The sequence below is a fragment of the Doryrhamphus excisus genome, chromosome 18 (genome assembly GCF_030265055.1).
Source record: "Doryrhamphus excisus isolate RoL2022-K1 chromosome 18, RoL_Dexc_1.0, whole genome shotgun sequence".
In the NCBI taxonomy this organism is placed as follows: Eukaryota; Metazoa; Chordata; class Actinopteri; order Syngnathiformes; family Syngnathidae; genus Doryrhamphus; species Doryrhamphus excisus.
This window is the reverse complement of record NC_080483.1, coordinates 8,766,993-8,784,558: the sequence shown is the minus strand read 5'-3', so window position 1 is coordinate 8,784,558 and position 17,566 is coordinate 8,766,993. Positions and strand designations below refer to the sequence as shown.

At 41.2% G+C, this 17,566-nt stretch overlaps 1 protein-coding gene across 2 annotated transcripts in view; it reads right to left on the bottom strand.

Moving 5' to 3' along the window:
- The window catches only part of atg7 (ATG7 autophagy related 7 homolog (S. cerevisiae)), a 44,431-nt gene that overhangs the window by 674 nt on the left and 26,191 nt on the right, over positions 1 to 17,566 (bottom strand). The window lies entirely within an intron of this gene.

The window sequence follows — 17,566 nt, the reverse complement described above, 5'->3', positions numbered from 1 at the left end:
ATTAGCTTTGATCTCGGCTACGCTGAACCCATCTTTCTTCAGAGAAAGTTTGAAGAAGCTGCAGCTAGAGCGCTGCTGAGAAACACACAACCTTTCAACTCTGCTTCATTTGCAGTCTTGCTAACATTTCATGCTGCTGAAACGCTGACTAGAAACATGGAACATTAAGTGAGACGTCAGCTACTGTTGGCCATCTTGATTTGGACCATGTTGGTTGGAGCTGACATTTGAGGCTATTAGATTTTATAGTTTTGTATTTGCCGACAGTGCTAGCTAGAATCATGCATCATTATAACCTTTCATCTCGGATCCCCTCGGCCATCTTGAGACCAATTGAAGTTGACATTTTTTAAAGTAGAATCACCTGGATGTCAGCTACCCGTGTGCCATCTTGGCTGAGGCCAAAGTTGAAGTAGTAGACATTTTAAACACTTGAACCCTTGATCTGAGCCTCCCCTAACCATTTTGCCACGGATGAAGATGCTAACATTTTTGGCTGCAAAATGTTATAGATGGATATTAAATTTGAGCTAGACTGCTACCTCGAAACATGCAAGATTATGACATTTGAGCCCAGCTACTCGCAGCCATCTCGGATTCAGATCAAGTTAAATAAGTTAACATTTTTGTTTGCTAAATTTCACAGTTAAGAGTTGACAGATTTTTTTTGTGCGGATAGACCACTGCCTAGAAACTAGAATCTGTAATCTTTGATATTCAGCTACTCTAAGCCATCAAGTCAGGTTAGAATAAGTTAACATTTTTGGCTGCTAAATTTCACAGTTAAGAGTTGGCTGAATTTTTATTTTTATTTTTTTTGCGGGTAGACCGCTGCCTAGAAATTAGCATCTGTAATCTTTCATATTCAGCTACTCTAAGCCAACAAGTCAGGTTAGAATAAGTTAACATTTTTGGCTGCTACATTTCACAGTTAGGAGTTGGCTGAATTTTAATTTATTTTTTTGCGGGTAGACCGCTGCCTAGAAACTAGCATCTGTGATCTTTCATATTCAGCTACTCAAAGCCATTAAGTCAGGTTAGAATAAGTTAACATTTTTGGCTGCAACATTTCATAGTTTTTAATTTTTTCTTTTTTTGCGGCGAGAATGCTGCCTAGAAACATGACATTTCATCTCAGTTATGGTTCCGCCATCTTGGTTGAAAGTATGCTTTGAAAAAAGCGCACTTTGGCTGTCGGAAACATAATAACCTTTTCTCTCTGCTACTCTCAGCCATCTTTGTTCAGATCTGGTTTGGAAGGGTGGAATTTCCTGCTGCTTGAGTGCTGCCTAGAAATATTTCTGAAGATGAACGTGATGCAGTTTTGGGCAGCTAGAGCGCCGTCGAGAATTACGAAAAATATCTGTCCAGGCTTCTTACTACTGCTCCTTCAACATTTGGAGAAAGAGAGGCGACATTGGATTGTTTCTACATCATGTGGGATGAACTTCTTTTTACACTTTCATGCTTACTGGGGGGTTCCTTAGTAGTGAGTGACAGGAACACACACACACACACCCATACGTAAAGGAAGCTCCTTGGCAGCAGTGTGTCAGTAAACAACAGCGGCAGTGGATTGTTCACATTCCCTCTAAGACGTAATTCGCATACCTCTAACACAGGTTGGAATGTGGCACACACACACACACACACACACACACACACACACACACACACACACACACACACACACACACACACACACACACACACACACACACACACACACACACACACACACACAGAGCTTTGACACTTCCATGCTGCATTCCCAGAAAGGCCAGCAGGAATACCACATGTGAGGGTTCGAAATGAAGGTCTCATTCCAAACACGTTCTTGCTTGAAATGCTTGAAAATGACAACCAAATCTTGCAGTACGAGGCCGTTTGTGACGTTGCACGTTCATTTCAAACACGGATAAGGGCTACGTTACACGCTACATGTCAGTAAGGCTTGCAGCCGCGTGGAGAATGAGGACAAATTCATATCAAAGCTGATGGCGGCCAGCCGGCATCAAAAGGACGACAAGCAAAGAGCTCTTTGAAAAGACTGTGGAGCCTCTCTGGACGCCCGCCATGCTGCACTCGTGTGTGTGTGTGTGTGTGTGTGTGTGGTTTCAACAAAGTAAAAGAGGGGGGCAATGGAGGAGGGGGGGTGTCTTATGTAACATGAATAGACGCAGTAGAATGAAGCCAATGAGTTTACTACACGGAGTATGAATACTTCAAATGTTCTTTGCATAGAACATGTAACTACAATGGAACCTTGGATAGCGTCATTTATTTCTTCAGGATGTGTGACTCTAACTAAAACGTATGCTAACTGAAACAATAAATAAAATCTCTCATTTTTTTTTATAGCTTTAGGATGATAGCTTTACATTGCTCTATGGTTCTACCATATCTTGCTTATTGTGTGGAAATATGGGCTAATAACTATAAAAGTAATCTTCACTCGCTAAATGTACTGCAAAAAAGGTCAGTAAGGATAATTCATAATGCCGCCTACAAAGAACATACTAACTCCTTATTTCTAAAATCACAAATACTTCAACTTGCTGATATAGTTCATATTGATACTTACTATGGTACCCATTATGTCATTGGATGGTCATATCACCTCGTATGGACAAAAATAAAATGAAAAAAAAACAAACAAACCATAAAATATATTAGGAAAGCAGGAAGTGAACAAATGTAACAGTTACTGATTGTAAAAGTACCAGATGGAGGGGTAGGATTTAATAAGCTTTGCTTCTTCCTACTCCTTTTGGACATGTGGAACTGTGAACTGATTATGGGATGCATTCAATTGTAATCTGATGCATGTTCAAATGAAATAAAACCATTACCATAGTTTTACATGCAGAAAACAACGTTAACTGCATATAAATACATACACAGGATGAATGAAAAGGATAAATGAACATTTGAGGTTACTTTTGACCATCAAAGATGTGCCTGTTCCCAAAGCCACGATGTGGCATCAAGACACCAACAACCACACGGACATCACCTTCCTGTTTTGCTATTTCTTGAATTCAATAGCGTTTCTCGGCTCAATAACACAAAATGGAACCACAGAAAGTACCAGCATTTTTAAGTTAAAAGTTAAAAAACACTATAAAATTCAAGATATTTTGCTTGTACTTCTGTATAAGTGAAAAGAATAAAGGGCTACCATATATAAGTCATGACAAAACAGGAAGGTGGTGTCTGTGTTGTGTCTTTTGGGAACACTCACGTCAAGAATCATGTCTTCAATGAAGGTAAAAGTAGCCTTAACAGTCAACACAGTTGTATTAATAACCATTTCAAATCAATGTAAATATATCAATATATGACCGCATGGCGGTCGAGTGGTTAGCACACAGACCTCACAGCAAGGAGACCAGGGTTCAATTCCATCTCTGTGTGGAGTTTGCATGTTCTCCCCGTGCATGTGGGGGTTTTCTCCGGGTACTCCGGTTTCCTCCCACATTCCAAAAACATGCTAGGTTAATTGGTGACTCCAAATTGTCCATAGGTATGAATGTGAGTGTGAATGGTTGTTTGACTATATGTGCCCTGTGATTGGCACATATAGTTCCTGGTCAAGTCGACATCACTGCTAGCAGCTTATTGGTCATAGGATTGAAACTTAACCCACATGCTAACGTTAGCTTAGCCTGCTTAGCTTAGCCAAGTTGTCCATTAACGCGGAAATGTGCATAAACCAAGGCAAAATTTAGGAGTAAGTATTCAACAGTAAGTGAAAAACATCTATCTAGGGCATAGGCTAACCGAGGTTCCGCCGTATGCTGAAAATAAAGGTGTGATCCGTGCTTGGTGGAGGTAACAAGGTGACGACATCCAATATGTGGTGATACTAGCTGAAGACGGTCATAAATAGATTTGGAGTATTTGGAATAAATACATTGACAATGTACTCTACACACAATGGCACACACTCAAAGGATTGGCATTGATGCTATCGAGCGTCCATCTTTAAATGTGAATAAGCTTTATCAGTGCAAGTTAAGAACATCCTCTTTGGATGCTGGTCGTCCAGCGATGTACATGTTAGTAATCTGCATGTTGTTTCTCCCGCCAACATGGTTGTTTGTAGTCGGCTGTGTTGTGACTGATATCCTAACTCTAATCCCGGCACGTTGCTGGAAGGCGTCTAAGATGGGATCAGATGGAAGAGCTTTTTACTGGAAGATTGCGGCCAACTGCTGCTGCTGCTCATTATGATTGTCCAAACAAACACCAACATCAACATGGACATCTTTAGCAGTGCTCTACTTAGCAGGGTTCTACAAACACACTATTCCTATTCTCTCACATACACACATTCAAACTCTATACTAGGCTTCATACTTGGGATTGGAAACTATTATCTAACTACTTCTTCAGGGGTTGCCACAGCAAATCAATCTCCTCCATCCAACCCTGTCTTCTCTCACATCAACAACCCTCATGTCCTCCTTCACTACATCCATAAACCTCCTCTTTGGTCTTCCTCTACGCCTCCTACCTGGCAGCATCCTTCTACCAATATATTCACTATCTCTCCTCTGGACATGTCCCGACCATCTCAGTCTGGCCTCTCTGACTTTATCTCCAAGGCCTCTAACATGTAATGTCCCTCTCCTGATCCTATCCATCCTGGTCACTCCCAATTGAGAACCTCAGCATCTTCATCTCTGCTACCTCCAGTTCTGCTTCCTGTCGTTTTCTGAGTGGCATTGTCTGAAATGAGTTTTCTCTGTCGGGTAGCTGGACTCAGAGTAAAGCCCTTCTCCTTCACATCAAGAGGAGCCAATTGAGGTGTTCCGGGCATGCCCAGCGGGGAAAAGGCCCCGGGGCAGACCTAGGGCAACCTGGATGGATTATGTCTCACAGCTGGCCTGGGAACGCCTTGGTGTCCTTCCGGTAGAGTAGGACGAGGTGGCTGGGGACCGGGAAGTTTGGGCTTGCCTACTGAGACCCCGCGACCCGGACCTGGATAATTGGAAGAAAATGGATGGATGGATGGCCTCCGGGAGGACGAGTTCCATCTCAAAATTCATCCACCGACCCAAAACCAGCGTCGGAGCCTGTTACACGGAAGATGCCATGACGTGGAATAGTTATTTGAGGAAAAGTGGCATACGCAAAGTGCTTCTTTGCCTCTGCTCTTTAAAGTAAAGCAGTATTTGGGCTTGTAAAAATAGCGCTTCAACAATAGCTACAACCAACACAGCTCTGAGGACATCCATGTTGTTTCTGATGTGTGATGTCACAGCGTAACTTTATAGTTCATCCCCACACCATATTTTTCTCCAAATCCACACTATGGTCAGAGGTTTTGAAAACCTTCCTTTTTAGTGCCAGATATCTGCGGGCTCGTGTGGATGATTGGTCAAATCGTGGAAAAATAACCCGCCTATTGAATGAGAAGTGGTGTCCAAAGCTTTGGCCTGTACTCTACACCAACTACACAACTCAAAACAAACCAATCAAGAAGCTGTTTTAAGGAGATGATTCTAGAAAAATAAAACTATGGTTTACAGTAAGGACTTACTTAGGTGGTGGGAGTGGGTGCCCGGGTGCCCGGGTGCCCGGGTGCCCCCCCCCCCCAGTAGGTAGCTTCTAACCCGTCAGCAAGCCCCGATGGTCCATTAAACACACATCTGCTTTACATATTAGAAGTGACACCAAAGCACCAAGTGGAGCTTTCATCATGGAGGCTGGCTCCTTGTAATATGCAATTAGGGGGGGGGCCCACACACACTCATGTGGTCTGCACCGCGAGCAAAGAAAGGAGGCGGAAGGTTGGCTTGTGACGCAAAAAAGAACGATGCCGCCACCGTTTTCCATCCAATGGATACTTTGGAAATGTTGCCGAAAAGAAAGAAAATCAGGACAATGTGATTCGGGCGTCTTGTCATCACTTCGGAGTCAGGGCGGTGCCATTGGGCGGCACGGCCTACGTCAAGCATTAATTAGTGGTACACTCCTGTGGAAACTACAACAATGGAGGACTATTTTTAGCATCAAAATGCTTTTCACTGCTTTTTATGACTTTTCCCTCTTGCAGTCGGAGCTTTATCAGCACTCCAGACTTTCAAAATAAGATAAATGGCGTCATAATTGTAGCTTTGAGGTGTTGAATTATCTACAGTCTGGGGGTTAAAGGTCCCCGTTCATTGGTTGTGAATGTTTTGAACTCCTGTTTCAAGTGTTATGAGCGGAGTGTGGACAGCGTGGATGTAACAGCTGTTATGTTTCTTCATTGGCATATTTTAATCAACCTTTATTTAGACTGAAGGCAGGGAGAAAACGCGGCAAAGTGAAGATTGTGGAGTATTACAGTCGACTGTATAAGCAGGCTAAGCTAACATTAGCATGTGGGTTTACTTTCAATCCTATGACCAATGAGCTGCTAGCAGTGATGTCGACTTGGCACAGGAACTATTCATTCATTCATTCATTCTTCGGGCGAGAGGCGGGGTGCACCCTGGACTGGTCGCCAGCCAATCACAGGGCACATATATAGACAAACAACCATTCACACTCACATTCATACCTGTGGACAATTTGGAGTCGCCAATTAACCTAGCATGTTTTTGGAATGTGGGAGGAAACCGGAGTACCCGGACAAAACCCACCCATGCACGGGGAGAACATGCAAACTCCACACAGCGATGGCTGAGGGTGGAATTGAACCCTGGTCTGCGCGCTAATCACTCGACCGCCATGCAGCCTGGCTAGAAATACTAGAAATACAGGAAACATCTTGTCCTTCCTTGCCTCTGTTACCTTGAAATAACATGATACAAAATTAAGAAGATCGGCTTGAATATAAGACGACACGATTTTTTCCAGACTTTCTTTCTTGGAAAAAAAAAAATATTTTCTTACTGACTTCAGTCTCTTGTCGGATAAAACTCAATGGGAAGCACTATTCTACTTCCTGTCTCTCCCAAACAAAAGTACTTATTCATGTCCGACACTGATTGTCCGTAGTGTTCCTATTTTCAAAAATTGTTCCCAGTTGACACCCCCACACCCCCAAGGGAACATGGGAGTGAGTGCACGCCCTGATCAGTGAGACTAGAAGCAGGAAAAGGACATGGGCGGAGGGGGGAAAGAAGGGTAAAGGGTGGCTGACATGACGGTCACAGAGAAAGTACAGAGGATTTAGTGGACTTCTGCTGGGAACTGTGCTTGTGGGACAGTCCCAGCTGGGATCACGACCCCCCAGCCCCCTACTCTGTCTTCATAATCCGACCAAACACCTGCACTCGCAACACTCCAAGGTCATCTGAGAGGGAAGTAAAGAAACTTGTATTATCCCCCCGTACTTTCTCTAAAGGCCAGCTACAACAACAAACAGGGTCTCTCTCGGTTGGGTGTGGCAGCCTGTGGAGCAACAGCTGAGTCCTGTTGTCTCTCGTGGGACAGATTGCTTGCCCCCCCCCCACTCATCTGTTTTTTTAACAACACTTTCTCTGACTTTCTGCCTTTTCTCGTCACATTAAAACTTATTCTTAAACATTTTCTTGTATCTGCTCTGCCATACTTTCTTCTCTGTCGGTTCCCATGTCCCACTTCCTGCCTCCACCCCCCCTGTGACACACTTCCTATACTACTTGAAGGTTATCAACACGTTTCCTGAGTCACCTCACCGACGTCACTAATTTTCACACCCTAGTAACAAACTAAACATTTACACAAAGGAGGTTTTTTTTGGTCATTGTTTCGTTCGCTCGTGAACAGGATTGTGCAAAAACTAAACCACATGGAGGGGTGGAGCAGGGGGTGAGGTAATATATCATTTTCTCAGCCACGCAATAATTTTTGACAAATGATCTGACATACTGCATCCAATTCAAAATATTGAAATTGAATTTCAAAACAAAAACATGCCACTGCAAAACTATTGCAGCCATGTCAGTATTTATTAGGGCTGTCAAAAATAGCACGTTAATGGCCGTAACTAATGCATTTCATTAGAGGGGACCTATTATGCTCATTTTTTGACCCTTTGAATTGAGTTATGGACTCCTATAGAGCAGCTGCACACAATAACCCGCACAGAAAATGTTTGAGATCTTCCAGAATCTGCACCTATTCAGCTGTATTTCCTTGTACTTGTACTACCTTCAATGCTCCAAAATTGCCTGTTTGGAAAAGAGCACCAAACATCAAGATGAGAAAAGAAATGTGACCTTGATGGTCCTGATGGCTTCCAATGTTACGGGCATAATCTGCGGTACTTTTTCCTTCAATGGAACAAAGGAGCTTCAAGTTGTGCAGGGGTGTCAAACAGTAGCTTCCTATGTAGAGGTGTTGCAGGGTGCATACCCCAAAACCGAAGGCCCTCATCTGGGTGGTAATGACTGGCTTTTTCAACAGGACAATACTGCAGTTCATAATGCCAAAGGGCTTTTTCCACAGGAATAACCTCACTCTTTTGGACCAACCTGTGTGTTCACACTGGCATCAAGCATGCCCAAATTTTGAGGTGATGAACTCCATCCCTGTACCACTTTGGGGGCTGTAGAGCACCTAAAACTGACATATACTGTACTTAATTTGTCAGTGTATAACTTGGCTCTTTACGACAAAATACATAAAACACAAGCAAAAAGGATGTGGCTATCTATGAAGGTCTGACGCTGTCTAAATGAAGGCTGGTTTATCCTTGGCGGAGTTCTAGATAGCTACTTTAAAGTCCAGAAGTGCGTGAGGCCTCTCTCTTCTGTTCACTTGCCATCCATGGCCTGTGGTTGGCCACTATTAGTATATGTGCAGCCAGCCACATGGCAATAACAACTTCACAGACGGTGTGTATGTGTGTGTGTGTGTGTGATGCCAGCTGAGACCTGCCCTATGTTTAATTAGAGGCATGAGTCAAAGCCAAATGATGTGCGGTTAGATGAGCGAGAGGACCCTGCTAAACACATGCAAACACTACGACACACACAACATCATCCGCAATCCCGAGAGGTTTTCTACATGTCAGCATACTGAGGCTTTAAAAAAAAACGAATCACGTCAACTTCAATGAAGATTACAAACCCTGACACACATATACATCGAACAAATGTTACTGGTAAACCACAGATGGTGACAACAATGGAGAGAGCATATTGTCTCCATCTCCTTTTAGGATGAATCATTTTGAATACGTAAATAAAAAATATCCTTCATTGTCCATCATCACATGTCCAGTTCACTGGTAACATTTTAATACAAGTATTATTTACATCGTAAATGGTTTATTATGTCTACTATATTGGGTAAATGCTTGTAAAGGTGACTATAGGGGTGTTATTTTATGTATTGGAGGCTCTAATAACGGTAAAAACATATTTACAAGTTTGAACATATTTCATTAATGAATAGTGAATCTTACCTTACGGAAATTAGCTTATCTTGGTTGTGTATGTAAACAATTACCGGTAACTGTGATAAATGAGACATGACTGTACTTTTAGATCCACTATCCACTAAAAACGAGTCAGCTGCAACACAAGTGAGCAATAGATAATTGTGTTGGTTGCAATATGGCCTGGGGCTGCACGAGTGCTGCCAGCACAGGGGTGAAGTGCAGTCCACTGAAGGGAAACACAAATGTTAACATGTACTATGACATTTTGAAGCACAAACTGGCAGATTTCACACCTCAAGTATGTATCCTCCACATCTGAACCAAATTGAGCACCAAGGAAGGAATGTGGATGATAGCAAGATGTCTAGCATCCACCAGTGATACCATTATGGAGGAGTGGATTGGGATTCCAGTAAGAACCTGCTAAATTCTTTGTCCAACAAGATTAAGGCAGTGCTACATATCAATGCTGCTAACTCTAAATAGCCACCCCAATTTGACATAATTTTGAAAGATTGTTGTGTTAACTCATTGTTAGTTGATACCGAATAAATAAGCTGTAAAGAGACTACTCTAAAGTACTACACTCCAGACTACTCTACTCAATGTCATTGGTCCTTGAAGGGGTATACTCACTTTTGTCAGATGCTGTTTTTTTTTTTTTAACTAAATTAGGTCACAGGAAATTACGCCAAAGATGTGTATTATTTTGTCTTGCTTGTTTAGGTCTGTGATACAAAGTGTATCAGCAAGTGTGTGTGCTTCATGTTCTCTTCCAAGGGTTCGATGCTATCGCTGTCCTCCATGTGCTGGACAGAACAGTGCTGCGGGAAAAAGATTAAGGCGGCATCGTGGCCAAGTGTGTGTATGTGGGTGTGTGATCTCCAGGAGTGAGACTCAATTATGCATCATGAGCACCATCCTGGAGCCTATCCTTTAACAACACTATAACATAACCATTATAAGTATTTAAGCATTGTGTACCAAATAAGGACGCCTTAATGGTGGACAAAGGGCATGTTCAGAGGTGAACGTGCACAACGCCAATAGTACTTTCAAAGTCTGCAAGGAAGAGGCACAGTGCGAGCTAAACGGGGATGAAAACTCAGCTGCCAGGCCAGAAGAAGACATCTCTCTGGACTGCCTGGCGCCAGAAAGCCATGTATAGGATACATAGTTTCCTCATGCGTGCATGGAGGAGGGGAGAAATCATGGCTTTAAGGGTCCTATTTATGAAAACTGCTCTATGATTGATGATCGGTAATTCTGTATGAGCCTCCTTTGGGAGACGGACAGCTGGACATGTGTGCCAACGCGACCCCTTAAGCCCTCCTCCACCTACACCCCCCCTTCAAGACACTGTGGACCTGTTTATAAATAATACACCAGCCAAAGATGTCTCCATCTTATTACTGGTCCATGCTTTTATTCCAAGATAAAGTAACAACACTGAATCATCATCATCATATATCATGATGATATACCATCATATATCATTTAGTATGAAAGGTGGGATTAGATGATGACATCATGACCCACCTGACCTAAGGCCATGACAGACAATGTGCGTTACTTTAACAGAAATGGTCAGCACCCCGTCTCCAAAATACCCAACAAGCTCATCAAAATGTCTGATAGATGTGTCATACTCTTCCTCGTCTCGAACACGAACAAGGGCATCATCATCATCATCATCATCTACAGCAGATACAGACCATCACAGCTGCTTTCTATGTTATTAGAAGTGTATTTTTGTGGCTACTTCCTCTTTTTTTAACATTCCCGCTACCTGTGTACAGCGGAAAAAAAGTTTTTTGTTTACTCTTGGTATTGCTTTTATTCATAATTAATAATTTGCCAATTTTTACCAAGTCTGCCACATGCTTATGACCTAATTCAAATAATCTGGGCGTCTAGGCATGTGAGCCTGCCCTTCTGCCTTTCGGTAACAAGTTATTGACATACACTACCTTCTATCATGATGGGCACCCCTGCTCTAGACTGTAAAGCTGAGAGTCTGATCAAAATTATTGTGTCGGTGGTTGATTTGAGGATAACAAGTAAACTAAGCGTGTACTGAATCTCCTATTTATTTAGTTCATCATATTTTATTTGAGTTGATATAAAAAAAGAGATACATTCATCTACACCAGGGGTCTCAAACACGCGGCCCGCGGGCCAATTGTGGCCCACAGGACACTAGTTTGAGGCCCCCGCCTTGATATAAAAGTTTTATGTTAGTGCGGCTGCACGCAAGTTTGATATGGATGCTGTATGGTATCATGTACCCAGAAAAAATTATTACGTTTGATTAATGTTCATGTTAAAGGTTAAATAACTGTTAAGTTATCCTCCCTATCCGTGTGGAAGTGGTAAGTTTTTGGCTATTTAAGTTTAAAGGAAATAACTTGAAGGCTACCGTTTAGGTCGCTAGCTCTCTAGTTTGCGAGTTAGCATGTGTCTCAAGACCCTGCAGTTGTGCAATATGTTGTAAATAAAAAAAGTATAAATGTGACTATAGTCGTGTTTTGTCATGTCTACAGGGCTCTAATAATACTTTGTTCATTTTAATCTGAAAAAAATAATTTGTCTACCCACCAACTATATGTGGTTTCTTAAGTTTTTATTATTTGCTGTTTTGTTATTATTATATTTATTTATTACTGATTGATTGATTTTCTTTATTCTTGATTTGTTTATTTATTTTTCATCTTATTTTGTGTAGAAAAATAAAAAGTAAGATATTTGAGAACAGTGGAATGTTTTATCAGAGCTTTTCTTGTAGAAAATCGAAACCAAAGCAAAGTTTATTCATTTTTCTGTTTTTAATAAATGCGTTTTTTTTTAAACCTGATGCAGCCCAGTCTCGCCCAGACCCTAGCTCCAGTGGCCCCCAAATAAATTGAGTTTGAGACCCCGATCTACACTGTGCAGCAACAATATCCCTATTTTCTAATCTATTTGACATCTATCCCTACAACAATACAGGATATATTGTTTGTTTTGTTGACAATTGCTTGATTTTCTTCATCTTAGAACATCTAAAATTATGTAAAAGTATATTTCGTATCAAATCCTATTGGGAAAGTTAATGTCACTATCACACAAGAAGAAGAAAAAAAGTAACAAAGTCCCTCATTGTATGCTCCAATCCCCAGAAGTTGATAGTGTGAGCAAGGAATTCTAGATATAAATATATTGTATTTCTAGAAAAGTAGCAGTAACCTTCTAGCAGAACAGGGTTGGAGAAGGTTAGCAAGGCAGGTTATAAGTCAAGCTCTGACTGACATAACGCTTCTGAATTTAGACTGTAGAGCAGTGAGGAGATTTAGCTCCACTATGTATAGAGCTGAATGTGTGTGCGCGTAAGAGAAGATAGAATCTATGTAAAGAAAGGAAGGTGAAATATGCCATAGCTGGCATAGGCATCCGTACAAGTAACGCTGGCATGCGTGTATTATTAGCGGCGCAAAAAAGCATGTCGGGCAATGCATAGTTCACAAGCGTACGATACGGAAATACACTGATAGCTTAGCAGGGGCGGTGATACTCGATGACGACAGCATAGCTCTGTCACACAAATACAAAAGAGGGTCATTTATAAAGAGACAAGATGATGCTTTAGAAAGAACAGCAATATACAAATGCCCTAATAAATGCCCCATTAGTTGCACGTGTGAAATATGATTATGCTCAGTTTTGATTGACACAATATGTTTATTATTGTGCTTGATTTGGGAGTGCACTAATCATATGTTTCTAATATTTTTAGTCAACTCAGCTAAACGAGAGTTAATTTGTGTATAAACTGAAGTCAAGGGTAAAATTTGAAATTCCAAACTGAGATATTTTGTGTATGTGTGTATGTGTGTGTTGCTATTGAAAATGCAGGCCTAATGTGTTTTCTCCGGGTCCATCTGGTAATAATTGTAGCATGTAGCAACCGTCGCTGTGTTTTGATAAAGCTCTGACATACATACATAAGGCCCTCTGACGCTACTGTGTGTGTGTGTGTGTGTTGGTGTGTTTATGTGGCTGAAAGAGAAAAAGAGAAAGAAAAAGACAGGAAGAGAAGACTAAATCAACTTTATGGTCAGTAGTTGTTTTTTTTACACTTATATATGGACGTGCGACCAGACGTAAGCGTAGGTGGGCCGGTTTCCCGCTGGTCACATGACTCAAGTCAATGATTAGTGGCACATTGTTATCGAACACATACACATCTGGAGGGCTGTGTGCTGGAATTTAGCGTAACACCATCAACTCAGATATGTGGTGTTGACAAACACAATTTTCTTTTGATAAAACACACTAAAGTGGGCGGCACGGCGGTGTAGTGGTTAGCGCGCAGACCTCACAGCTAGGAGACCAGGGTTCAATTCCACCCTCGGACATCTCTGTGTATGTTCTATCTGTGCATGCGTGGGTTTTCTCCGGGTTCTCCGGTTTCCTCCCACATTCCAAAAACATGCTAGGTTAATTGGCGACTCCAAATTGTCCATAGGTATGAATGTGAGTGTGAATGGTTGTTTGTCTATATGTGCCCTGTGATTGGCTGGCAACCAGTCCAGCGTGTACCCCGCCTCTTGCCCATAGGGTTGCCCCCGCGACCCTCGTGAGGAAAAAGCGGTAGAAAATGAATGAATGAATGAATAAAACACACAAAGTATTGTTACATAACAAACTCCTGTTATCTACTCGCTCTCAGGCTCCCTCTACAGTTGCGACTTGGAAATACGTACAAATCAACATGTATACAGGTGGTTAAACACACTCCCGTAAATTATTAACAAACTTCATTTTGGAATTTAAACACAAGACTTGCTAAGAACTATATAGTTACAGCACGCCGGTGGAAAAATAAGTACCAAGCACAGCACAAGAATGTATGTGCCTTCGCTGCCACACTGAAGAAGAATAACATGGCTGACTAGCAAACTTTTTGCACTTCATTATATCTCCCAAGCGGCAGTACACCAAGAAAATGGAAAGCCATCACCAGGACCCTATGATTTCTGTTTTAACTGAATCAAGGACAGAATCACGGAATTGGCCAATAATAATCCACTTAGTTTGTTTACTCTTGCTTGTGATGTTTAATTTATGCCCACCAAGCATCACGTGAACATGGTGATTCTCTCATCTGAGAAGAACAACATGATTGTGTTCTATGGTGAAATCATGTCAACAGACAGAGATTCTGTCTTTGTGTGACAAATAAGACTTCTCTGTGGTCAACATGACCGCCCTATCTTGTGACTTCCTAGCAGAGCACGCTTGTAGTAGTAGTACTAGTCGTCGTAGGTGGGCGTGCAGAAAAAGGGTCTTTGTATTGAGAGGGTCACACATCCTCTGCTTGTGTTTGGCGGATTTAATAGGCGGGACAATTGCACGGCTTACTGGAAATGGCGAAAGGAATATCGAACATGAAGAGGGATAGCTTCCTGATTGTAAGTGGAGGAGGAACTGACTCATTGCAAATGACCATAAAGCTTGCTTGATAGCAGTCACTCCCGGAATGAACGTGTAGTGTTGATCTGTGAAAATATTACTCACCTATTTGTTTGTGTAAGCTAAAGCTTCAGCTTCAAACACAGTAAGTCGGACATTATGAAAAACACCCACTTAACTAGGGATGCTCCAATCAGGGTTCTATGCTGCCAATTCCGATACCAATCATACCTAAAATTGGTTGATACCAAATCACATGGATTATTTATAAATTGATGAATTAATTTATGAGTGTTATTGGCGAAGGGTGCGTATAAGGGGGAAAAGTTAGGACAATTCCAAGGTTCCTTGGTGGCAATTGTTTTTTTTTTCTTATGGGGACCAGAATTCCTGGCTGCACCCCTGCCATATTAAATTAAAGTTTTGCAAGGCATTTTTCATGACATGTGTTGGCAGTTTAGTTGCACACAGCTGACGTCTGTTTTTGTTTTGGTACACCTGCGCAGTGTTGACAGTTGTCGACATAAGCGGCTGCCAACATAACCAAAAACAGTCACTGCTTGTATATTTATTTGTGACTTTGGCCAGATACATACAGTAAGGACAATGGGTGGGCGATAATAAAGGATTTTCAAACCTACATACTTCGTACATATAGAGTCTATTTGGCGATTCTCCTGAAAAGGTTACCAGAAAGGGTGCTGTCACTTTAAGGGGCATGACACACAGACTACAATGTCTTGAAGCAAATTAAAATATATAGCAACAGTGTCAAATATTTTCTTTGGGTCTTTTGTTCATAAAACACAATCATCAATCATCCTGTTTGCACATCACCGTTTTATGACTTGCAAATGTTTGCCACTGAAACGCTGTGATTTCCAAAATATAACCAAATATGGTGCACCGGATGCACTATGCTGCATCCAAAACATGTACTTTGACCCAACTCCGACAAGACGTCTACATGTCGCAAATGTAACCAGCATAGTCCACACACAGTGTAACTAAAACAGAAAGTAAGGTTATATGTAAATGAGCTGACTCCTGCAAATGTCAAGGCTCGCTAAACAGCAATTTAAACAAGGTGAGTGCATGCACATTCCGATATGTCACGTTTGTTAGAAAGCAGTGACGGGGAAGACGGGGAATACGACAAGTGCAGCAGAGTTTTGTCCCAACAGTCAATGTTGACTGAGGCGTTTAGTTGGCAAATATAGAAAAAAACGGTGCAAAATGGCCACAGACACTGTGCAAAATAACTGCATTAAAATACTTTTTTAGTAAAAACAACATGTTGGACCAAGACTTGATGAATTGGACGGCTTAGACAGGACAGGGCTGTGTACATTTAGAAATGGGATATTCCTACAATTAAAAAGGGTTGTGAACATTTGGAAAAGTACAAAATCATTTTCTTATATATTTTTTGCAACTTTCTTGTGCCTTTTCCAAGTAAAAGACAATTCACCAAATCAAAACACACTTATGCTTAAAATTGGGCCAGAGTATAAATAATTTTGGACTTCACTTAATATTTTTATTGGTTGTAGCCATCCAGCTCACATTTACAAACCTATAAAACATCATTTTAACAAGCGGCATGGTCCATAAAGCACCATGTTGTCCTCTTGCCTTGACCCATCACAAGTGACAGCACTGCTGTATGCAACATGGCTTTAAAGTACTATTATGTATAGGGTACTCTTGGCAGTGTGTCATTTACTGAGGTTAAAGGTGCATATTAAGGATTGAGAAGATATAAAACTAGAAACGCTTGCTGGCTTAAATAGGTGGCTGCAGCCGGCATTGCAGGCCAACAATAGCATGAAGCTGCATCGATAAATCAAACTGTGGAATAGAAAGTTAAATCAAATTTGACAACATATACTTTAAAATACAACATATTTTAAAGGCATGGGTTAATTGGCTGAATGCCAGGGTCATTGCACACATTTTCCATACATAACATAATTTCTCACAAAGGAATCATTCACAAACATACACACACACACACACACACACACCGTTCAGTCTAAACTTTGACCAAACTTGAACTCCCCCGAAAACTCTGCAGTGACCGCATGAAAAGTAGCTCTCAGGTTACAAATGCACCCAAAATAGGCCCTAAGTACATATTACAGCCCTCTGGTGACGTGCATTATAGTTTTTGAAGAGTTACACATACACACATGGCAAATGATAAATTGACTACCCGGCTTTACAGAATGAAAAGAACACACTCTAGGAAATGTGTCAAATATGACCAATAATATGTCAACTATTGTATGGTTTGTATGCTATGTTTATGTGCAGTATTGGTTGATGTTTTGGCAATATACTGTAATGTATTTTAGTACACTTGGATCGCTGGAAGGAAAAAATTTCTTAAAAAAAAAAAACTCAAAAAAATTGCTCCATAGTAGATATTTGTCATGGCAAAGAGTACAGTAATGTGGGTTCACTGCTAAACTCACAAGACAAGAGGTAATAATTATCTAGAGTAGTTGTACACACAAAAAATAGCCACCCAAGAGCACTGCTTTTTCAAAACCAGGCAGATGTATTTTTGTATATTTGGCTGGATTTTAAAACAGTAAATAATGGAAGTAGAAATAATATTCTGCCATGATGAAGCAGGTATTAACTGTAATCGTTTCAGTAACATGCTAACATTTTTAAAGAGGATCTATTATGCTTTTTCCACTTTTCTGACCTATAAATGTAATTAGAATGTTGTATTCTCATGTT